Source organism: Rhincodon typus, chromosome 32 (assembly GCF_021869965.1).
Source record: "Rhincodon typus isolate 14 chromosome 32, sRhiTyp1.1, whole genome shotgun sequence".
In the NCBI taxonomy this organism is placed as follows: Eukaryota; Metazoa; Chordata; class Chondrichthyes; order Orectolobiformes; family Rhincodontidae; genus Rhincodon; species Rhincodon typus.
The window spans coordinates 35,458,070-35,484,105 of NC_063363.1; the positions used below are offsets into that span (position 1 = coordinate 35,458,070).

The following is a 26,036-nucleotide window of genomic DNA, read 5'->3' on the forward strand; positions in this document are numbered from 1 at the left end:
GAACATCAGTTCTTTAATGAGGATAGTGTGGCTGATGCATGCATGGCTTTTGAAAATGCACTTCACAAAGTAGAAAATAAATTTATTGGCAAGATCAAATCATTTAAAAGGGACAGGCACAGCAGTGTGGACATACAATTGAATGTGGATCAGAAAATATTTGAGTTTTTTTTCCCAGGTAGGAAAAAGGTAGGAACTGGGGCTCCCCAGGGATCATTATTAGAACCATTGCTCTGTTAATGAGCTAAATTCAACAGTGCGTGGGCAGACCTTCATAGCTTGCAGATAACACAAATCTCAGAAATAAAATAAGCAATGACGATGATAGCAACAGACTTCAAGATGGCACACAGAAATGGACAGAAACATGAAAGATGAAACTTTAACACAGCAAAGTATGAAGTACTACACTTTGAAAGGAAAAATTGAAGAATGGCAACATGATACAATTTTGATGGGGAAGAGCAGGTGCTGAAAGGGACACCTCTGAGATACACATATACAAATTTTTGAAGATGGCAAAACAAGTTGAGAAGTCAATTGAAAAAAAAGATTTTGGAACTTTGCCTTGATTAATATAGAAAGACTAATAGTTATGCCAAACGCTTATAAAAATACTAGTTAGACCTCAGCTATTTTCAATTCTTGCACTGTAATTCAGGAAGGACATTAAAAACTTGGAAAGGTTGTGGTCAAGTAACCAAGAGTCCAAAACTGGACATTCTAAATTGACCCACAGCCGTAGAATCAGGCCTGACAAAAAATTGGCCACACTAAATTAAACAGCAGGCAACAGTCATTGGCTGCAGAGAACACTGGAAATCAAGATCAAACAGGTTAGAAAATATTTAAGGGAAGCAGTTACAACCAACCCGAGGGTTGTGTTTTGGTGAAGTGATGATCGGACATTCTGGCTCTTATAGAAAAGAATAGAAAATTTATTGTCACTTGTACTTTTACATGAAAAATACAGTGAAATGTTTTATAAGTCGCCCTACCACAACACCTATATTAATGACAGAAATCATACATAATAATAAAAGAAATTAAAATTAAGACAAAGTGCATCACAGTTGACTTTACAGCTCCTCGGCTCAGAGAAGGCCAATTAAGGAACAATGGAATACCCCAAAGATGCAGCTGGGACGATAACGCCATGCTGGGTCATTGGAATACTGGGCAGGAAGCCTCCGCTGAAGAAGAGCGCCACGCCAGGCTGAGACCTCCAGCTCATCACTGGGCCAGGCGAAGCCTCCTATTCCCCATCTGACACTCCTCCAGACACTCAGATAGCAAGAACTGCAGATGCTGTAGTCAGAGTCAACAGTGTGGAGCTGGAGGAACACAGCAGATTAGGCATCAGAGGAACAGGAAAGCTGACATTTCAGTTCGCGACCAGGGTCCTCCAGACACCACCGCCGTCCCTTTCGCTGATGTTTCTGCTCCATCAGGTGCCAAGGCCTCGATGTGGACCTGGAGCTTGGCCCAGCCTGCTAGTTCAGGCCAGGGAAGTCAGCCCAGGACCCGGTCCCCGCTCGACAGGAGACCCTGGGCCGGGGTAGGGCTGCTGAAACATGAACCCAAGACTATGGTTGAGGCCATCTTCATGGTTACGGAACTTAGCTATTCCTTATTGCCCTGTTTCAACATCATCACCTTCATAGTTAGTTGTACAGTTTTGAATTACTTGTTATTTTGATTACACCCTCAGTATGCAACTCTTATACCTATCATGTTATTCCAGCCATTTGCTAGGTCTCCAGCTCCACCTTATTTTCAATTTTTTGTAATGATCTCTCTGCCTCATTTAATTGGATTATAGGTCATCCCCTTCACTTACTATTCAGCTGTTGACACTTTACTCATACCATCTAATACTTTTGATCACCTGCAGAGACTTATTATTTGATACTCCACTCATACCATTTGTATGATCTTTTGATGTCTCTGCCTATAAATTCTAAGCCTATATGCTATTCTTCACTTCACTTGATGAAGAGGCAGCACTTCAAAAGCTTGTAATTTCAAATAAACCTGTTGGACTATAACCAGGTGTCGTGCAACTTCTGACCTTCTCCAGCCCAGTCCAACACCGGCACCTTCACATCATAGAAAAAAAAAGTGCTAGGGAAACTAATGGGGCTAAAAGACCATTAAATCCCCTGGCCCTAAGAGGACCTATCCTAGAATTTTACGAGAATTAGCTTCAGAGATAATAGATCCTTTAATTCCAGAAAAGTCCCAGAGGATTGGAAAACTGGCAATATAACATCTCTATTTCAGAAGGGATGGAGACAAAAAACAGGTCATTACAGTCCTGTTAACTTGATATTCGTTATCGGAAAAGTGTTGATCAAGCAGAGTCAGTACGGCTTCAAAAAGGTGAAATTATGTCTGACAAATTTATTAAAATCATTTGAGGTGACAAGCAGGACAGTGGATGTAATATATTTGGATTTTCATAAGTTGTTGACATAACTATTTAAGGTAACAGCCCATTGTGTTGCAGGAAGAGTATTGGCTAACTAATAGAAGACAGTGTTGGGGTAAGAGACACATTTTAAGGATGGCAATCTGTAACTAGGAGTGTCGCAAGGATTAGTGCTGGGGCCACAATTATTTACAATATATGTTAATGCTTTAGCTGTGGAAAGTGAACGTACTGTAGCCAAGTTTACAGATGATACAAAATAGGTGGCAAGGCAAGTAGTGAGGATGACACAGAGTCTACTGAGAGATATGGGTGGGAAAGCCAATGGAAAAATTCTTGACAGACGGAATATAATGTAGGAAAATGAGAAATTATGCACTTTGGCAGGAAGGACAGCATAATTGAAAATTATTTAAATAAATAGAGAAAGATTGCACAAGCAGTCATGTGCGCAAATCATTAAAAGCCAGCACCCAAGTTTAGTAGGTAATGGAGATGGTCAATGGAATGTTGCCCTTTATTTCAAAGGAAATGGAGTATAAGAATAGGGAGGTCTTGCTGAAACTACACAACATACTAGTCAGACCATAGTTGGAATACTGTCAACAGTTCTGAGCCCTTTGTAAGGTAAGATATACTGGCATTGGAAGTGGTCCAGAGGAAGTTCTTTAGTCTGATGCGGGGTTTGGAGGGATTATCTTGTGGAGGAGACATTCAGTAGGTTGGGGCTATACTCAGTGGAATTCAGAAGAACGAGAGGTAATCTTATTAAGATAGACAGATTCTTAGCGGACTTGCAGGGTAGATGCAGAAAGGTTGTTACACCTTGTGGAGGTCTAGGACCAGAGGGCATAATCTAAAAATAAGGGGTTATACATTTAAGACAGAGGAATTTCTTTTCTTAGAGGGTATCGAATCTGTGGAATTCTTCACCACAGAGGACTGTAGAGGCTGGGTCATTATATATATTCAAGGATAAGGTAGAAAGATTTTTAATTAGTAAGGGAATCAAAAGTTATAAGGAAAATGCTGGAAATTAGAGTTGAGAGTTATTAATTCAGCAATGATCTCAAAGAATGATAATAGCAGACTCAAAGAGCTGAATGGCCTACTTTCGCTGCTGATAAGGTATAACTTTTGTGGAGAAGCTGGAAAGGCTACAGTATTAGTCTTACAGCAGATTTGATTTAAAAAAGTATGCGATAGAAGTCTTCAAAATCATGAACAGTTCTGAAAGAACAAATAAGGTGAAATTGCTTTCACTAGTATGTGATCGTAACTGGAGCACACAGGTTTGAGGTAATTGATAAAGGAATAAATAAATATGATAAAACAAAAAACTGCAGATGCTGGAGATCTGAAGCAAAAACAGAAATTGCTAGCAAAATTCCTCAGGTCTAGCATCTATGCAAAGAAAGGTAACATTTCAAGGCAGGTGACTTCATCAAAACTGTTAGCAAGTGAGGAAGAAGTGGTATTTATGCAGAAGACAAAGAGGGGTGAGGGTGGGATGAGCTGATAGATGGAGATGGAGCCCAGGAGAGTGATATGAAAGGCATAGACAAACAAGGAGATGATGGATAGCAGGCCAGGATAGAAGGAAAATTGAATAAATGATAGTAAGAGCTAAGAGGTGAATGGGTGAGCTGTGCTGAAGAAAACCAATGCCATAACAGGGTTGGATGTGGGGTGGGTGAAAAATGTGGAAAGATGGAATCAGGCTCCAAACTTATCGAACTCAGTGTTCAGTCCTTGGGACTGCAGGATCCCCAAGCAGACAAAGCGATGTTGTTTCTTAAGCTTGAACCGAGACTCACTGGAAGACCACAGCAAGCCTGCGACAGAAATGTTGGCTTGGGAACACTGTCGTGTGTTGAGGTGGCAGACAACTGGAACCTCAGGGCCATTTCAACAATACCGAAGAGGAGTTATCAGACTCAAAATCCTAACTCTGCTTTCTTCCCACAGATGCTGAGAGACCTGCTGAGTTGCACCAGCAATTTCTGTTTTTGTTTGGTAAAGGAATCAAGTTCTTCCGATCTGAAATGCACTGTACGAAACCATGCTAGGAGCAGTCAATTGTAACATTCGAAAGAAAATTTAATAAATAAAGAGCAGAAACATTATAAATTGAAAGGGAAAGGGCATGATGTTTTGAAAGAAAGTTGGCCAGAAAAGGTTAATTCGGAAGCAGTTTGTAATTAATCATTAGTTCTGTAGCCATGTAGTGTCAAGGCAGTGCCACAGTGGTAAGTGTCCCTATTTCTGAACCAGAAAACCGGGGTTCAAGACCCACCTGTTCCAGAGGTGCATATAACATTTGTGAACAGGATGATTAGAAAATATGTACAGCCATATAGTAAAAAACCAGTCACCAGCTCTAAGGTGATAACAAAGTCTCTTACCTAGTGTTATTGTAGTTTATCAGAGTTAAACTAATGTAACTTGTCTTCTTACTATTATGCAATAAATTACTTTGTTAGTCAATTAAGTGCCTCTCTTGCAGAAAAATTATCAGCGGTTCATCCTTCACTACTTAATTTGGGTAAGCCTCGTAGACTAGTATTACAAGTTTGGCTGGTGATAGCAAATCCAGCCGAAGATGATCCCAGCAGAAAGGTACTAGTTGTTTTGGTGCCAGTGATGCAGACTGATATGTAAAGTGAAGAAAATACCAGCTGTCCAAAAATTGCCTTGCAATCAAAATAAGCAAAAAAAAATTTCTCCATAAAAAAGCGAGTTACCTCTTTAAGAATACAGTGGTTTTAAATAAGGAGTAGCAAACAATCAGGCCCTGCAGCAGCTTTAACATCGGTCAGTCAGGGCAGAAGCTGCATGACTTTGCTTAAAATTTTAAATTAGACAGAGCAGGAAAATTAATTCAGGAAAGAGAGTAAGGACAAGCAAGAGTCTCGCATAACCACAAAGGAAGAAATTCCCACTCAAAAACCAGTCTAGAAGTGGTCAATGCTGGACTTAAGATATGATTTGGATCCCTAGGAGGAATAGGTGAAAAATACCTTACTTTAATGGTGCAATTCTGGATTGGAAAGATTAAACAAAAAGCAAAATTAATTGTTTTTATTAAAATTAGTCATTGAAATCATTATAAGCAGTTGCAGGAAAATTCTTTAAAAACTGTGAAATTTGAGTAAGGATTCCAACCTCCAAGATGACATCTACCATTGACTGATGTGACATATATATTAGCAACATAACAATGTTACTCAAACGATTGCTGGCTGAACCCAGAAAAAAAAAAATCACACTCCAATCAAGATCTGGTGTATTGGTATTAAACAACTATTTCACTTCAGCAACGTACGTGCTTCACGTGGAACAGAACTCACTTCCTCCGTACAGAATGGGGTCCATCCTTGCCCTGCTGAAGAATCCTAGCTAATGAATTAGCAAGAGTTGGAAAGTGACCATTAGGATTCTGTTCAGGACTGATCCAAGTGTTGTCTTACAGGGGTCAAGTGCTGGTCATAAATCAGTGATTGATTACATGTGGTGGTACCAGCGTGTCACTTTAGTCCCTCTCCCCAGAGGTCATCTCAAATATATTAAGCAAACAATCAGATTTTCACGGACTAAACGAAACACTGGGTTGTGGTTGATGCACTGAGTCTTCCTTTTGGGAGAGCGAGTGGGCAATTGTCTCTATGCCCAGACAGCAACTTTCAGTCCCTGCAGCAACTCATTTATGTTGACCCTACTCCAAGGTGGTGCACTCTGATGCTGTGTTTCTTCTGTCAGGTGCGTGACCCCGATTATGGCATGCAGTTCTGCTTATGGAGTGGATGAATCTTTGGGCTTCCTTCCAGGAATTATCTTTACTTGGACCTGATCAAGGTTTGGAACATGGCTACTTCACATCAGAGCTCTCTCGATCTCTAGATGTGGCAGCTGTCATAAGGGATCCACTGCTCAGGAATGGGTTCCTCTGTCAGTGGAGCTTCCGCTAATGGGTGAGAGGGCTCGGGACTGGGGGACGCATTGGATGGTGGAGGAGCAGATTGGATAACAATGATGCATTTGGTTGGTAAGGCATTGTCAATATTCAACACATGGCCTGAGTCATTCAGAGCCTCCTGACTGTGGTATTTGGTCTCAACAATGCACAAGGAACCAAGACAATTCAGGTCTGCAGTGAGCTTCCACATGAACTCACCCCTATCTGTCTGGGGCATGACACTGCTCTCAGATACCAACCCATCCCTCGGAATCGTGCTTTCCACAAGGATCGTGCATTCCACAACTTGAGCCGTCTCTGGGAAAAACAGCCCTACAAAACAGCAGAGAGGAATTTCCTGCATGGGCTCATGCTGCAGACACTCTATCATTTTTATTTGCCACTCAGATATGCTTTGGCTAACATCCAATCTTCCAGCGGTGCAGATCCCTGGTGCATTGTCCTTTTAACGCGAGGGTCATTCCTCTTTCAATCAGGGATCCGCCATGGAAAATGGCAGTCCCGACATTAAAAGATTAAATAGAATAATTGGGTGCCAGGCTACATGCAATTTTTGTGTACTGGAGGAAACTGTGTTTCACATTTAAGTTGAATGCCTTTGTTTGCAGTCCCTTATTAGTTTCTTAAAGGGTTGGTTGTAAGTTTCTGATTGCACTTCAACCCTACGTTCCTAAACTATGGTCACTCTATGCAGAGCGGTACAAGCAAATTAGAAGGGCTCCTTGTGGGCTTGCTCTGGGGTTTGACCAAAGCGGCCACCAACAGGTCCAAATAGCAAGCTGTGGAAGGGTTACTGTACCTGACTGGTTGACCCACTTCTGCGGTTATGGATACTCAGGAATCCAGTGAGAGGGTGCATGCGGTGCCCACCAGCACAACAGAGGCCTTTAGGAACAAATGGGCACCACAGGAACCGTTTGATTTTATTTTTGCTACAATACTCCATCAGTGGCTGAACATTTTATTTATGGTTTATTATAAATGAATAGAAGAAACTACTAATTTCACTAGAATGAAATAGCATTTCACTTATTTTCAACTAAGAACAAACCTTCAGGACTTGACCTCTGGAAAATTCTGGTAGAATTACTCCCTGAAACCAAAGATGAACTTTTACAACAACTGTCCAGAGAACACAACTGCACAGAGACTGCCAATACAGGCTATCACTGACAATGACAAAACCAAACAAAATGCAGATTTTGGATAAAAGGACACACGCCATAGTGGAAGAGCTTCACCTAAATTCAGCTTTTGATAGAGTCATGAGAAGAGACTTATGTTTCACCAACTCAAATGTCTTCCATTGAGAAAACTTAAAGTATGGGAGGATGCGGATTAGGGGTAGTGTAAACTTGATATATTTGTTTAAGCAATTGTATAATAAGTTAAACAGGGGGAAACCAAGGCAGGACATCCCAGGAGGTAGTGAGATCCAGAGTGAACATCGGTTATCCTATAGCGTCAAAATGAATCCAACAATAAGGTGATCCTCTCTCTAACTGTGCACCACAAACAATTTGCAGTATGTTCACAGCATAGCTTTCAGCTTAACAGAAGCAGAATTGAGATCACAGGGAGGAAATGGCATAGTAGTACTGTCCCTGGCCTAATTATCCAAAAGCCCAAGCTCATGCTGTGGGGACACAGTTTCAAATCTTGCCATTGCAGATGGTGGAATTTGAATTCAGTTAACAAACAATCTCGAATTTAGGTGTGTCTTGTATGCGCTGTCCCATCATCAAGGCAGAACTGCCAGTCAGTAGTATAGTGATTCTCATTAATTTACTATTAATGCTAATGTACAATCTCATTGTAAGTGCAACATTCCATGTGTTCCACTATTATGCTGTTTCAGCTTGTGTCTTGCTCAGTGACATAAGTAGGTCGGTAAACACAACAGTAAAAAGCACCCTCAGCTTAGGTCTCTCTCTCTTCTTTACAGAGTGTTATAAAAGCAGTCATTAATGCCTTAAAATAACTAATCTTTAATTATGCTCCATGCCAACCTCCAACTGTTTTAAATTGAAGCTGATACTGCAGCTGCTGAGTCAAATCATCTGTAAAAGCCTCACTGACATCCTTAACCATTCACCAAAGGAATTACTATAACAAACATATTGGTGTCACTCATGCAACAACTTGTCACGAAGTTGCAAGAATATCTGTCATAACCAAAATGCGGGTTTATCCATGGTGTTTTGTTAAAGTAACAAACCACCCACCTGTGATGGTCCAAGTGGTATTTGTGCTGCTGGGTGCCTATACTGTGTCATAGCAGAGTTGTATGCACCACAGAATGTTTTGTTACGTGTGAAATATACAAGATTTTGAGGGGTCTTGTCAGGGTACATGTTGAAAAGATGTTTCCACCAGTTGGGGAACCTTGAATTTGGGGACATAGTTACAAAATAACAGGTCATTGATTTTACACACAAATGCACAAGAATTTCTTCACCCAGAGGCTAGTGAATGTCTGGAATGCTTTATCCCAGAGAGTTAAGCAGGATAGATGACAGTAAGTATTTGAGAAGGAGGTAGATAAATCTTTGAAATATTTGGATGTTGAGGGCCATGAGGAGCTGACATGAAAGAGGAGTTGAGGCCTGGGGCAGATCAGCCATTATCTTATTGAATGGCAAGGGCAGACTACTCCTGCTCCTATTTCTTATATTTTGTTCTAATTGAAAATGGTATATAAATACAAGTTTTTGTTATTTCTGATAGCTAAGTCTACCCAGCAACATGATTAACTCATTTAAAATAAAATTCAATCATGTATGTGGATGTCTGACCAAACTGGCATCTTATATCTGGCCTATAATACAATTCACTACTTCCACTGTGTCCCGAACAGCTGGACTATTTTAAGTAAACTGGCTTTAAGTACACTTTTAAATTTAAGTATCAAGTATTAATTATTAAAACTGACCACCATTGAAAGGAAGCATAATTTGTCCCCCAATTTTAAATGGAATGAAAGTCTCTTTAGACACTGTTTTCATTTCAAAGATATTCCATCATAAATGTCAGGCTAAGCTTTATAATTACCATGAGGAAATAGGTGGACAGACACGAAGAATATATGCAGCATTACAGGCCATTACTGAGAATTTGAGATCACTAGTGAAGGGAAGGCTTCCCACAAAGGTTTAACAGGATTACCTCATGGATGACCTCATTTCAGCCTCCACAAAGTGCTATCTGTAAACTTGTGGCAGTCAACAACAACCAGGCAGGCTGCTTATCCAATGAAATTGAATCATTCTCACTGATAACAAAACAGGAAGAAGGAAGTAAGAAATCATTATGCAGATGCAAAATGAAGATTGTGACGCAAGGAAAAAACTTAAACAACAAAATAAATTTCAAAGAGTTTTTCAAATACTTAATTTGAGGCATCTTCCATACATTGCAAAAAACTGACCAGCCAGTGCATCAGCTTCTAAAAGAACACACAGCAGGTTCACTTCTTATACATTTTTCATAAAGCAAGAGGTAGGAGTCCAAGGGACCAGATTTGGAAAATTTCTGTGGAAAGCTACCAAAGGAATTCCAGGAGCTTTCACACAGCACATTTCAGCTAAAGGAAGATTAAATGTTCAGCATGTACTAAGATAGAGATGTCATACAACATGAGCATTCTGCTTAGAAAAGCAGCACAGGAAAAAATATTAAAGCCACAATCTTGGGAGATTTTCAATCGGCAAGAATGAAACTGAGTTTAGAAAATGAAAATCAAATGAAAATTTTAGCTGGCCGCATTAACTGTTATTCTTCACCGTAGCTACGTGTTCAGCAAAAATTACCACTGACTGGTTCCTTGAGCAAAGTGTGATGAGTACGCTTTCATAGAAAGCGAGGATAAGATGTAACAAATTACTGTGCCATTGTCATCCTGATACATTGATTAGTTCTGTATTTGACTTAAGCTCATGATGCTGGATGTTTCAACCTGTTCACCTGTCAGCCTAAGAATTGATGCTACTTTTTTTTATTTATTCATTCGTGAGATGTGGGTGCTGCTGACAATGCCAATGTTTATTGTATATCACTAACTGCCCGTGGTTAGTGGTGAACTACCTTCTTGAACTGTGGCAATATAAGAAAGTGCTTCCACAGGTAGGGAGTTGCAGGATTATGACCCAGAGGAAAGTGACATATGACCAAGTCAGATGTAGTAACTCAGTTTTGGAAACGGTCAGTGTCTAAAATTGTTGTCAATGAAGCAGAGCAGTTTGCCCTGAATGGTGTTGAGTTTATTGAGGGTTATGAAAGTTATATTCATCCAGGTAGGTGGACAGCATTCCATCACATTCTTGACTTTTGCCTCATTGATGGTATCAAGTCTTTTAAGCAATCAGAAGGTTAGTCACTCTCACTCAACTTTTGTACTTGTACTAATAATATCTATGTGGCTTATTCATTTTAATTATTGGTCACTGGTTGATGATGGGGATACAATGATGGTAACATGGTTAAATTTCAAAGGAAACTGATTAAATTCTTTCTTGTGGAGATTGTCATTGCCTGATGCTCATTTGAAACAAATATGACTTGCCACTTCTCTGCCCAAGCTTGAATGTCATCCAAACCTGTCACATGCAGGCATAATTGAGTTCAGTATTCAAAGTGTTGGCAAATGCATCTGCACATGTTCTGCGGTCCAACTGCAGGTGCACTAAATTTATTTAAATTCATATTCCAATGACAGCAATGAAGGATTTTTTGATCTGGATTTTTCATGGTGCTTGTTAAAGGGGCAGTGCTGGTTAAAATGACAGAAGAACTCCATGCCAGCATAGCATTCTCCAACTAATGGAAAACAACTGTAGCCTCAGGTAACACTCACTGACAAGCCACCTTATCTCAATCAGAAATTGAGACAAAGACTTGCAAATTAAACCATGTCCGTGTTCAGTGACAAACATTACATGCTTTAAACTAAGACAACAAGGTGCAGGGCCGGATGAACACAGCAGGCCAAGCAGCATCATAGGAGCAGAGAGGCTGACGTTTCGGGCCTCGACCCTTCATCAGAAAAGGGGGGAGGGGAAGGGGGTTTTGAAATAAATAGGGAGAGAGTGGGAGGCGGATAGAAGAGGGATAGAGGAGAGGATAGGTGGAGAGGAAACAAACAGGTCGAAGAGGCGGGGATGGAGCCAGTAAAGGTGAGTGTAGGTAGGGAGTTAGGAAGGGGATAGGTCAGTCCAGGGAGGACGGACAGGTCAAGGGGGCGGGATGAGGTTGGTCGGTAGGAGATGGAGGTGCGGCTTGAGGTGGGAGGAGGGGATAGGTGGGAGGAAGAACAGGTTAGGGAGGCAGGGACGAGCTGGACTGGTTTTGGGATGCGGTAGGGGGAGGGGAGATTTTGAAACTTGTGAAATCCTCCAACCTCATCGTTCCCCAACCTCACACTGCCCGCTTCTATCTCCTTCCCAAAATCCACAAACCTGAATGCCCTGGTCGACCCATCGTCTCCACCTGCTCCTGCCCCACCGAACTGATCTCCAACTATCGAGACTCCATTTTCTCCCCCTTGGTCCAGGAACTCCCTACCTATGTCCGTGACACCACCCACGCCCTCCACCTCCTCCAAAACTTCCAATTCCCCGGTCCCCAACACATCATCTTTACCATGGACGTCCAGTCCCTATACACCTGCATTCCCCATGCAGATGGCCTTAAGGCCCTCCGCTTCTTCCTGTCCCGCAGGCCCAACCAGTCCCCCTCCACTGATACCCTCATCCGCTTAGCCGAACTCGTCCTCACACTCAACAACTTCTCTTTCAATTCCTCCCACTTCCTACAGACAAAGGGGGTAGCCATGGGTACCCGCATGGGCCCAAGCTACGCCTGCCTCTTTGTAGGTTACGTGGAACAATCCCTCTTCCGTACCTACACCGGCCCTAAACCCCACCTCTTCCTCCGTTACATTGATGACTGTATCGGTGCCGCCTCGTGCTCCCACGAGGAGCTCGAACAGTTCATACACTTCACTAACACCTTCCACCCCAACCTTAAGTTTACCTGGACCATCTCTAACACCTCTCTCCCCTTCCTGCACCTCTCCGTCTCCATATCGGGCAACCACCTAGAAACCGATATTCATTTCAAGCCCACCGACTCCCACAGCTACCTGGAATACTCCTCCTCCCACCCACCTTCCTGCAAAAATGCTATCCCCTATTCCCAATTCCTTCGCCTCCGCCGCATCTGCTCCCAGGATGAGGCATTCCACTCCCGTACATCTCAGTTGTCCTCGTTTTTCAAGGACCATAACTTCCCCTCCTCGGTGGTCGAGAACGCCCTCAACCGTGTCTCCCACATCTCCCGCACCTCATCCCTCACACCCCGTCCACGCAATAAGAACCAAAAAAGAATCCCCCTCGTCCTCACGTACCACCCCACCAACCTCCGGATCCAACACATCATCCTCCGACACTTCCGCCATCTGCAATCCGACCCCACCACCAAAGACATCTTTCCCTCCCCACCCTTATCTGCTTTCCGGAGGGACAACTCTCTCTGTGACTCCCTTGTCCGCTCCACACTCCCCTCCAGCTCCACCACACCCGGCACTTTTCCCTGCAACCGCAGGAAGTGCTACACCTGCCCCCATACCTCCTCCCTCACCCCCATCCCAGGCCCCAAGAAGACTTTCCACATCAAGCACATGTTCACCTGCACATCTGCCAATGTGGTATACTGCATCCGCTGTACCCGGTGTGGCTTCCTCTACATCAGGGAAACCAAGCGGAGACTCGGGGACCGCTTTGCAGAACACCTACGCTCGGTTCGCAACAAACAACTGCACCTCCCAGTCGCGAACCATTTCAACTCCCCCTCCCATTCCTCAGACGACATGTCCATCCTGGGCCTCCTGCAGTGCCACAACGATGCCACCCGAAGGTTGCAGGAACAGCAACTCATATTCCGCTTGGGAACCCTGCAGCCCAATGGTATCAATGTGGATTTCACAAGTTTCAAAATCTCCCCTCCCCCCACCGCATCCCAAAACCAGTCCAGCTCGTCCCTGCCTCCCTAACCTGTTCTTCCTCCCACCTATCCCCTCCTCCCACCTCAAGCCGCACCTCCATCTCCTACCGACCAACCTCATCCCGCCCCCTTGACCTGTCCGTCCTCCCTGGACTGACCTATCCCCTTCCTAACTCCCTACCTACACTCACCTTTACTGGCTCCATCCCCGCCTCTTCGACCTGTTTGTTTCCTCTCCACCTATCCTCTCCTCTATCCCTCTTCTATCCGCCTCCCACTCTCTCCCTATTTATTTCAAAACCCCCTTCCCCTCCCCCTCTTCTGATGAAGGGACTAGGCCCGAAACGTCAGCCTCTCTGCTCCTATGATGCTGCTTGGCCTGCTGTGTTCATCCAGCCCTGCACCTTGTTGTCTCGGATTCTCCAGCATCTGCAGTTCCTACTATCTATGCTTTAAACTAAATTTGTTTTGCTGAACGGAATTTATCTTGGTGTTAGGATATATGCTGCAAGCTATTATACACATCTTAGAAACAACAACTAGGTCAATCATGGCCCGCATGGCAACTAGCCATATTCCAAGTTAAGATTAGTGGCACATTGCAAGCATCATAACAAAGAGATTACTAAATTGGCAATCATGACAAAGTAGATGTCCTTCCTAAGCTTTCAGATTGCATTATATTTTCTTTGCAAATTTCTACAAATGCGAAATGATAAGAGAGATCAACAGGTCAAAGAATCATAATGGGCGGAAACAGATCCTTCTCTCCAACCAGACCATGCCTACCATAATCCCAAACTAAACTATCCCAACTGGCTGCTCCTGGCTCATAGCCCACCAAATCTTTCCTATTCACATACTTACCCAAATGTCATTTAAACACTGTAATTGTACCAGCATCCACTACTTCCTCTGGAAATTCGTTCCACACACAATCCACCCCCTGTGTAAAAAAATCGCCCCTCATATCTTTTTTAAAATCTCTCTCCGCTCACCTTAAAAATGTGCCCTCTCGTCTTGAAATCCCCCATAGTAGGGAAAAGACAACTACCATGAACTCTATCTATACTCTTCATTGTTTTATAGACTTCTATAAGGTCACCTCCCAACCTTTAACGCTCCAGTGAAAGATGTCCCAGCGGAATCATAGAATCCCTACACAGAGTAGAAACAGGCCCTTCAGCCCAACGAGTCCACACCAACCCTCCAAAGATATCCCACCCAGACCCTTTCCCTGTAACCCTGCATTTCCCATGGCTAACACACCTAATCTACACATCCCTGAACACTATGGACAATTTAGCGTGGCCAATCTACCTACCCTGCACATCACTGGATTGTGGGAGGAAACCAGAGCAACTGACAGAAACCTACGCAGACACGGGGAGAATGTGCAAACTCCACACAGACAGTCGTCAGAGGGTGGAACTGAACCCAGGTTCCTGGTGCTGTGAGGCAGCAGCATTAACCACTGAGCCACTGTGCCTTCCTTCTCAAACATTGCATTGATGTTTTATCTTTTTGTAACAGGATACAGAAAGAAACACCAAGTGAAAGAGAAGTAATGGAAGGATGAATTGAGATAGAAAAATATTTTTATAAAATTTCAACCTTAAAAAACCTAGAAACAATTCACTACCTGGGGTGATAGACAACATTTAATTTGCACTTTCTAGGTTTCCGAGTTTACGTATCATGTCAGGTCCAGAAATCATATCTTGAACTTCATTCTTGAGATAAGAATGATTAAACCTAAATGACAGTGGTGAAATAATTGATTATTCACATGCAAATCCAGCAGTTATGTCATCCAAATAATTTGTGCCTTTTATGGAGGTTTTCATTTTTTTTTGTTTTTTTGAGCCATTAACAGTAAAAGTAGTGCAAATTATCCAGTAATCTGTGGAGAACCACAATGGTCTTCTTTTCATGCTGATACTTTATACTGTTATAAAGCGGAGGTTGACCCCCCTCCAAGAACTAAAACCGAAACACCCAAAAAGAAGGAGCTTGCCTTATAAGCTGTAAAAGGAGTGTGAAAAGTGGTGTAACATGCTTTGCAGAAACTTCTAGTGGTTAAATAAAATAAATCACGGACACTCACTTTACAGTCAACAAATAGCAATTAATTTATATAACTGTAACAGTGACTAAATTAATTAAATTACTAACAAACCGAATAAATCCTTTCTAACTACAACCATTTCCAAATAAAACAAGATTCTAATACTATGCTGTTTCAATAAATACAACTCCCACTTATATATAAAAAAAACTAGTCTCTCGAAATTACAGCCAGATTATAAGTGTCTTTTGTAATGTTCTATGCCTTCTCCGTCAATTTTTGTGTCAGGAACATTAACTAGTTGTGCCGTTGGTACCTTCGTTATTTAGATGATGCTTTCTCTAAGACATAGGGGAGGCTGTGAGAGGCAGCAATTCTCTCTTGAGCTGAGGGCCATTAAATCTAGCAGATGGCAGCTAGCTCTTACCTCTTTGTCCAACCGCCCCCTTCATTTCATACTCTTGATGACATATCAATATTTCTTACAATAGGATTGGTCCTATGTTGTCAAAACGATCAGACTTAAGTTTAATAGGTTTTTGGTACCTAAGTACCCTATTCAAATTGTGGCTAAATTCAAAAGCCTGTTGTCTTGGTTTAAAAAAAATGCTGTTGCTTGATCTGCTAACTGTACAGCCTTTCAATACAAATGGTTCAGTTCGGGGGCTGTCTGTGTACTGGCAAACATTCAAGCTGCTGCTCACATACATCCATTTTAAATCTCAGCGCAGAAAATGCACATGATCTTTTAAACGGACCACGCAATGCTTTCCCCCTAGCATTTTACAAACACAAAATTCTAACTTCCTGCCTCCCAATCCACTTTACCCAACTTTCCAGACCTCCCCCTTAAGAAAATTATGAACCATTATCAAAAATAGCTTCATTTTCTGTTTTTTTTTTTAAACTTAACTCCAATATATTACTAGATCCATAGCTCATGAATCTAGAGTTACACATTTTATACTAATTCTATTCATATACAACATTGAACACTACCATTTCTGTCTTATATAGCACTTTTCTTTTGAACTCATGATAAAGCATCCCTGATAATTTCACGAACAGCAACATGTACAATCTGTAAATTAAATCTTTGTAACATGAGACTCCAACAAAATAATCTGGTGTTCTTGTCATTAAATCTTTCCGTAAACGTCAAAGGATTGTGATTGATATACAAAATCGTCTCTGATGTGCAGTTTGCAATGTAAACATTAAAATGTTGTAAGGCCATTACGAAACTCAATAACTCTTTTCAACGGTTGAATTTATTTTCTGGTAGATAATGCATTTTTTTGAAGAATAGCCGATCAGCGTTTCAATTCCACAATCATCCTCCTGTAACAACACAGCTTCAACACCTATATTGCTTGCGTCAATGGCGATGCTGAAGGGTTTCAAAAAATTTGGTGTGGCTAAAACTGGTGTGGTGGTTAACACTGTTTTTTAATTCTCAAATGCCTCCTGACTTGCTTCTGTCCACTGTAGAATATGTTCAATCCTAAAAATTGTAGCACTTGCTTCTTCGAGGATGGCCTTGGAAATTCCTCGATGGCCTTCGTCTTCATGTTCCTCGGTGTCATCCCTCTGTATCCGATGTTGTACCCTAAGAATACCAGTTCCACCTTCGCGAATTTTGTGTGTGCCAAGTTTATAACCAACTGTGCCGTCTGTAGTCTCTCAAAGAGCTCTGCCGAATGGTCCTGGTGATCTGTCCACGAATGGCTAAAGATCACTAAGTCATCTACATAGATAGCACAATTAGTCAATCCTGGCACAATTCCGTCCATAAGCCTTTGAAAAGTGGCTGGTGCATTTTTCATTCGAAAGGGCATTACTTTAAATTGATATAGCCCAGTTGGGGTTACAAAAGCAGAAAATTCTTCTCCTCTCTCCGACAAAGGTACTTGCCAGTAACCACGAAGTAAGTCCAACTTTGTAATGTAAGTGGTTTGCCCTACTTTTTTCACATAATCCTCCAGCCTTGGAATCGGGTATGAGTCAGATTTGGTCATAGCATTGACCTTCCGATAACAACGCAGAATTGGTGAGTACCATCAGGTTTCGGAACCAACATGATCAGCAAACTTCACTCGCTTTGACTCGGCTCTATGATGTCTTCTTGGAGCATCGCTTTCACTTCCTTATGAACCTAAGCTGCTTCAGGAGGATTAAGCCTGTAGGGGTATTGTTTTATCGGAACAGCATTCCGTACATCAACCTCACATACTATGGCATTAGTCCTCCCCATTCTATTTCTACATAGGTCCTCATAGCACTGTAACAAGTCTTTCAATTCAGTTCTCTGTTCCTGGGACAGGGAGCTTACTACCCTATCCCATTCCTTATGGACTTCCTCATTATTCAACTTATTCTGAGGCACATCAAAATCCAAATCGTGTGAATTTGATTCCTCACTCTGAGGGACAGTAATTTATACCTGTTTCATCCCTGTCACAGTAATGTTTCAGCATGTTCACAAGACATACCCGATAATATTTTTTTTCCTCTCTGACATCTTTACCAGGTAATTCACCTAACTTAACTTCTCAATCTGATAGGGACCACTAAACCTTGCTTTGAAGGGATCTCCAATCCACTGGTAACAGCATCAATACTTCAGCCCCACAGGCAAACTTACCAATGTTAGATCTCTTATCTGCTGAGGCACCTTGAAATCTCTTCTAGCTAATTCACCTACTCTGTTTAATCTTTCTCTCACCTCATATACATAATCCAACTGAGAGATTTCGGACTTCAGACTTATCAACTTTTCCTTAATTAACTGTCCTCTTACTTCGTGTCCGAATATCAATTCAAAAGGAGCAAACTGAGTCGATTCATTTGGAGCATCTCTAATAGCAAATAATATAAATGGGATACCTTTATCTTAATCATTTGGGTAACCCTGGCAATAAGCCCTCAACACTGTCCTTAGGGTCTAATGCCACTTTTCCAATGCACCTTGGTATTCAGGATGTAATGTACTTGAGTTAAAGCGTTTGATGCCTAAACTAACCATGACCACCTTAAAATAATTTGGTCTGACTGAATCTCCCTGCGTGGTTCGTAACGGGTAAAGAAAGCAAGCAACTCCTCCACAACCTTTTTTGGCTTGACATTCCGTAATGGAATTACCTCCGGAAACCTGGAGATACATCCAATTGTGGTTAGCAAATACTGGTTCCCACTTTTGGTTTCAGGGAGGGGACCTACACAACCAATTGCAACCAGTGTAAAAGGTTCTCCAAATGTGGGAATTAGCATCAAAGGCACTGGTTTTATACTGCCTATCACGTTCCTACCATCAGACACATATGACAGGTATGGCAAAATTCAACCACATCGTTATGTAATCCAGGCCAATAAAAATGCTTCTGTATCTTAGCCTGGGTCTTCCTCACTCCTAGATGACCTTCTACTGGTAATTTGTGTGCTACCCGCAATACTTCCTGTCTGTATTCTTCTGGCAACACAACCTGGTGAAATTCTGGCAACCCATTTCTCCTCTGCACTAACCTGGCAAGGACTCCATTTCTGCCTCAGATTGTATCCTTAAGGTGATAGCACTCTGGAATACACTCCGATTCATTTTCCAAGTAGGCTTATGACATAGATCCTTTATTGTCTCATCTTTTTGCTGTAACCCATTAACGTTTCGGAACTAAACACCTCTGCCTGATCCTCTACAAGCTTAGGTTTTTCCTTTAGCATCTCATCAAACAAAGTGTCAGCTAACTGGACCTCAACTCGTTCATCTTTCTCTTTTGTGTTCCCTTCTCGTTTTAACTTATGGCTGTGGGATCTTGAAACCACAGAGTCTGGAAAAATTCCAGGGTATTTATCTTTTAACTCCTCAGTTCCCTGGTTTTCTTTTGGCTTTTCCACTACAATGGGCATAACTCCCACGAGTGATCCAGCTGTATCATTTCCAAGAATAAACTGTATTCCTGGAATAGCCAATTTTTCCATCAGTCCCACTATCACTTCTCCAGTCTTAATTGGAGTTTCTAGCCTTAGCTTACACAGGGGAACACTACTCCTCTCTCCCTTTATTCCACAGATTACCTCTCTCGGGCAATATTTCTGAAGGAGTACAAATATTTTCATTTCTACTTTTAGAGATAGACTAGCTCCTGTATCTCTCAATGTTTTAACTTCTTTACTTACTCCCTCCATTATAGCAGAGTAAATCTTACCCATACAGGTGAAGTCTTTGAAAAGATTGAGCGCTATCTTACTATCCAGCTTGTGACTATGCTATGCACACTCCTACAGGTCCTCAAATTCTCTTGGGATTTCCTTCACTACCTAAAATAACCCCACTGGTTTAGCCTGTTTTACCACATCCTTTTTCAGTGCCTTTCTTAAACCACAAGCACTGTGACTTTGTGTCCCCCACCTTACTGCGGTGAAAACACTTGAGATCTTCCACCTTTTCCCCTCCCTCTTGAGCTTCTTTTTTCACATGTGGTAAACTGTTCCCAGTGTGATCTACCTTTTTTTCTTCCATTGACGGATCTCCCTCCTTGCGAATTTCTACCCCTCATGGAATGAAATTGCTGTTAGAAGCTAGACTTCGAATTATGCACTAATGTGTATTTATCTGCCATCTCTGTAGCTCTTCTCACTGTTTGAACTTTCTGTTCCTCATTATGAGTTCTTATCATCTCTGGAAGTGAGTTTGTAAACTCCTCCAGCAGGATAATATCTGAGAGCTTCATATGTCTTTTGCATTTTTAATGCTCTCATCCATCTATTGAAGTTGCTCTCTTTAATTCATTGAAACTTGTCATAAATCTGACCTGGTTCCTTTCTCACACTTCTAAACCATTGTCTATATGCTTCTGGACCCAATTCATAGGTACTCAAACTAGCCTTTTTTACTTCTCCATATTCTCCTGATAACTCCTCTAACAGCGCTGCAAACACCTCATTAGCCCTAGCTACCAAATTGATCTGAATTAACATTACCCACACAGTCTCTGGCCAGTTCATCTGTTGGGCCAATTTCTCAAAGGAAATGGAAAAGGATTCTATGCCTTTCTCATCGAATTTTGGTAATACAAAGAACAAAGAGCAAAGAAAACTACAGCACAGGAACAGGCCCAAAGGTCCTCCAAGCTGGCACCGACATCCTGCCCGTCACAACTAAAACCCCCTACCCCTCTAGGGACAATATCCCTCTATCCCCAACCTATTCATGTATTTGTCAAGATGCTCTTTAAAAGTCACTATTGTATCTGCTTCCACTACCTTCTCCGGCAGCGAGTTCCAGGCACCCACCACCCTGTGTAAAAAACCTGCCTCGTACATCACCTTTAAACCTTGCCCTTCGCACCTTAAACCTATGTCCCCTAGTAACTGATTCTTCCACCCTGGGAAAAAGCTTCTGACTGTCCACTCTGTCCGTGCCCTTCATAATCTTGTAAACCTCTATCAGGTCACCCCTCAACATCCATTATTCCAGTGAGAATAGCCCAAGTTTCTCCAACCTCTCCTCATAGTTAATGTCCTCCATACCAGGCAACATCCTGGTAAATCTTTTCTGCACCCTCTCCAATGCCACCACATCCTTCTGGTAGCGAGGCGACCAGAACTGAACACAATATTCCAAGTGCGGCCTAACTAAGGTGCCATAAAGCTCCAACATTACCTGCCAATTTTTAAACTCAGTGCCCTGGCCAACATAGGCAAGCATGCCGTTTGCCTTGTTGACTACTTTTTCCACCTGTGTTGACACTTTCAGTGACCGGTGTACCTGTAAACCCAGATCCCTCTGCTTATCAGTATTCTTAAGGGTTCTGCCATTTACTGTACATTTTCCACCTGGGTCAGACCTTCCGAACTGCATTACCTCACATTTTTTCGGATTAAACTCCATCTACCATCTCTCTGTCCAAGTCACCAACCAATCGCTATCCTGCTGTATCTTTTGACAGTCCTCATCACTATCCGCAATTCCACCAACTTTTGTGTCATCCGCAAGCTTACTAATCAAACCAGTTACATTTTCCTCCAATTCACTTATATATATCTTACAAATAGCAAAGGTCTCAACACTGAAATCTGAGGAATGCCACTAGTCAGCGCTCCATTCAGAAATGCACCCTTCCACTGCTACCCTCTGTTTTCTATGACCAAGCCATTTTTTAATCCACCTTGCAAACTCACCTCGGACCCTGTGCAACCTTACCTTCTGTATCAGTCTACCATGAGGTTTGGACGTATTTGTGTATATCCCTATCAGGCCTTTGGCTACGATGGGTTTTGCTCATGATCACTATCCTCCTTAGCAAGCCTACCTTCTACCTTCACCTCTATCCACTTATATCGACATTCCTGTCTAACTGCAACTTCTGAAGTTCAAACTCTCCCTCTGTCTCCCTTTCTTCTCTCTTTTTACCATTCCTCTGCTGGAGGAATTCTTTTATTTTCTCTTTACTCTGCTTTTAACTGTAATTCAAATTGTTTCAGTTCCCTTTCTTTATCTACTCACTCCAGCCTTTTAAGTTCACTATCTAACTCCAATTGTCTCATTTAATTTTTTTCTAACTCCATTGCATTTGACCGTTTCTCTGATGTACCTAAATGCTTGGTTAACTCCGTTATAATTTCAGCTTTCTTATTATCCCTAGTTAAACACAATTTTAGCCAGTTCGCTAATTCTAGAAGTGTCATTTTTTCTGTCTTTCTAAACTTTCTTGGCAAATTTGGGAAGCATCTTTGACCCCCAGAACCTTCGTTAGCAATGTTAAGAGTAATGTCCACACTTTTCATTTAACTAACACCAAGCAACTGAAATTAAACAGATTTTCCACTTCTCACTTAAGTTTTATTTAAAGATCTAGGACCTTAGTCCCCAAGTCCATTTAAATCTGCTAGGCCCTTTCGTATGTTAAATCTATTCAAATCTGTCCAGATACTGGATAACGAGCCCCCAATCTGTTATAAAGTGGAGACTGACCACCCCCCACCTGAGAACTAAAATTGAAACGCTCAAAGAGGTGCACCTCTCCCTATAATCTGTAAAAGGAGGGTGAAAAGTTGTGTCACCTGCCATTCAGCAACTTCTAGCGGTTAAATAAAATAAATCCCTGACACTCAACTCTAAAATCAGCAAGTAACAATTTATTTATACAACTCTAACAGTGAATAAATTAACTAAACTATTAACAAACAGAATAAATCCTTCTAACTACTAAATATTCCCGAATAAAGCAAGATTCTAATGGTATGCTGTTCCAATAAATACAAGTCTCACTTATATATAAAAAAAAATTAGTCTCTTGAAATTACGGCCAGGTGACGTGTCTTCTGGAATGTTCTGTGCCTTTTCCATCGAGTCTTCTGTCAGGAGTATTATGTAGTTGTGCCATTGACACTGTTGTTATTTAGATGGTGCTTTTTCCAAGACAGAGAAGAGGCTGTGAGATTCTCTCTTGAGCTGAGGGCGATTAGCTCTGGTGGATAGCAGTTAGCTCTCACCTCTTTGTCCAACTGCCCCCTTCATTTTATACGCTTGATGACATATCAATATTTCTTACAATAGGGTTGGTCCTACGTTGTGAAAACCATTAGACTTAAGTTTAATAGGTTTTTGGTATTTAAGTACCTGGTTCAAATTGATTGGCTAAATTCAAAAGCCTGTTGTCTTGGTAAAAAAGCTGCTGCTTGGCCTGCTAACTGTACAGCCTTTTGATATAAATGGTTCAATTCAGATGCTCTCTGTGTACTTGCAAACTTTCAAGCTGCTGCTCACAGATATCCATTTTAAATCTCTTAGCACGGAAAATGCAAATGATCTTTTAAAGGCACCATGCAATGCTTTCCTCCCTAACATTTTACAAACACTAAATTCCAACTTCTTGGCTCCCAATCCCCAAGTATTTTACCCAACTTCGCAACAATGTGAACTAACAATGATGCCAATGTTAAGTTGTCATTTTTTCCCAGCAGCTTCTGGGAACCTGATGTCTTATTGATCACTTCAGCCATTTTGTGAAATGCACATTTTCTGTATAACTATTTTAAGTGGCCTACCAGACAAAGCCCTTGCATATTCTCACAGGAGGTTCTTGACTGTGTCTAGGAGACATGCATAGAAATCACTTTGCTGATTTTAGATTAGCAAATAAATTTCCATGGTTACTTGCTGCCAATTCATTCCCTGGGACTGGCAATATTGCATCTGATAAAAAAAAATTGTTCTTTTTCTCTGACACTGCATCAGGATTCAAAATGTTCTTAATTACCTTACACCTGTAATACAGAATCAAATCAGAAAAAGTGTTTTGTATGAAAATGCTCTGAAGTGTCATGTTAGCAGCTAACCATTAAGGAACAATAGCTCTTTACTTAATCTGTACAGTTTCACGGCATCAGTCTCACCCTTACAAAGAATGTAACTATTTTATACAAATGCATTTGGTCCATCACCATCTTGTCAGTCAAGACAATAACCTGTTAGGCTGGTAAACTTTACATGGGCCCAGAGGTTTTGATATGTCCAGGTAGTATTGTATTTGTCTAGCTTCCCATTAAATGTACATGCTTTCTGCCTCAACTACACCATTTGGTATAGAGGTTCACTTATCATTACTTAGTTATAAAAAAGTCTCCCTGAATTCCCTCCGATTTATCATGTCTTTTATTTTGCAGCAATTCACGACATAATCTCACTACCACGTTTTCAAGGGAACAAAGGAATGGGTAATAAATTCTAGTCCAGCCACGGAAGCTTCATCCCATAAATGAATTAGTGAAAAAAAATCAAATACCCTAGTATTGTACATCCCATAAATGAAAACAACTTCACACGTATTTTATTAAATGCTTTTGTTATCAAGGTCACCCCTCAACCTTCTCTTTCATAGAGTAAGAGCTCCAATCTTAATTCTCCAATGAACTCCAATGGTCATTTTTCCCTCAGTCTTTGAGAGACAGAGAGATTTGATCAGTAGTAGAATTAAGCATTTATGGGGAAGGGCAGTAAAATGAACATTAGGAGTGTCGGATCAGCCATGACCATATTGAATGATGGAGGAGACTCGAGGGACTGAATGGCCTCCTCCTGTTCTTACTCCTCATGGTCTTATGCTCTCATAGCAATAATCTCCTAATTTTGGTATTATCTTCAATGACATTTTTTCATGTTAGGTTATGAGAGAACTGCTTCTGAAAAGATCTAGATTGATCTTTTTGCCTCTGAGCAGAACTCTTAGATTCGAGAGCTATTCCCTCAAAACCAAATCAACACAAGTCATACTTTTTAAATACAGCACTATCTCCACATGAAATCCTGAAAAACTAAAGGTCATCATACGTGCAAGTACAGTGTATTGAAAAGTTAATTTGTTAATCTATACAGGCAGAGTGAATTAGGGATCTAATCTCTGTATTTTACAGTGAATTAGAGATCCACGATCTCTGTATGCCTTCTATGTTTATTTTGCCAAACTATGCATTTTACTCGACTAAATGGACAAGGAGCTTCATCAATAAAAATCAAGGAAGAAATAATATATATGACCTTCATTTAGTTTGATCAGTAGGATCTGAATTATAGAATGCAAGCCTCAGGTGCTATGGAAAAATGAGTCACATTATCAGTAACACTTCTTTTCAGTAACATCAACACATATATTCTGGCTCTTATGACATGTCTGTTGGTCTTCATGAGCCAGTCATATGATGCAGGCTGATAATGCTTCTCGTCTTCCCTGAGGTCTGTCAATAACACTCTGACATCAGCAGTGATGTGACGTGTCAGAGAATAACCAACACTCGGTTGATAATTGGTTGAGGGGCTCACAGTCCTATTGCCTCTCATTTCCAATCATTTAATGTCTTTTCACAGAACTCACTGAGTTTGCCAATTTATCACGGATGCACTTGAGCATTATGCTATTCCGTTCCCATGCTTCACACAAAAGCATTGGAACAATTTGCTTCAAAATAAAACATGATTCAGGTAAACCGCATTTCATGAGTCAGTGTCACCTCAATTGAGCTGACATTGACAAAGGCACATATAGTTCAATAATTCCCAATTCCAGGTTGAACACTTGTTTAGTTTTTGGAAAGGTTGTGGTTGCACATCTCATTCTCTTAAAAGTGGCATCACTGAAAGTCAGTCCTGTCCATTTATATCAGCATTCTGCATCAGTAAGTCAGATGAGGACTGATTTTCAGCACTGCAGTAATGGATTTGAAGATGCGTGCATACCCATTTTTGAAGACCATGTGAAAATGTTGATACTTGGCTTTGCCTCTTTTCTGCTCAAACCAATATTGACAGGCGTGGCACAACCTGGTGTTGCCGCAGACTTGCACTGATAACTCTCATCAACCCATTCATAGAACACAGAACATAGAACATTACAGCGCAGTACAGGCCCTTCGGCCCTCGATGTTGCGCCGACCTGTGAAACCAATCTGAAGCCCATCTAACCTAAACTATTCCATTATCATCCATATGTTTATCCAATGACCATTTAAATGCCCTTAAAGTGGGCGAGTCTACTGTTTTTGCAGGCAGGGCATTCCACGCCCTTACT

General features: G+C 41.4%; 1 protein-coding gene across 5 annotated transcripts in view; it reads right to left on the reverse strand.

Annotated features, from left to right (window-relative positions):
• Nucleotides 1–26,036, reverse strand: part of LOC109917665 (rho GTPase-activating protein 32-like) — a 488,544-nt gene that overhangs the window by 266,299 nt on the left and 196,209 nt on the right. The window lies entirely within an intron of this gene.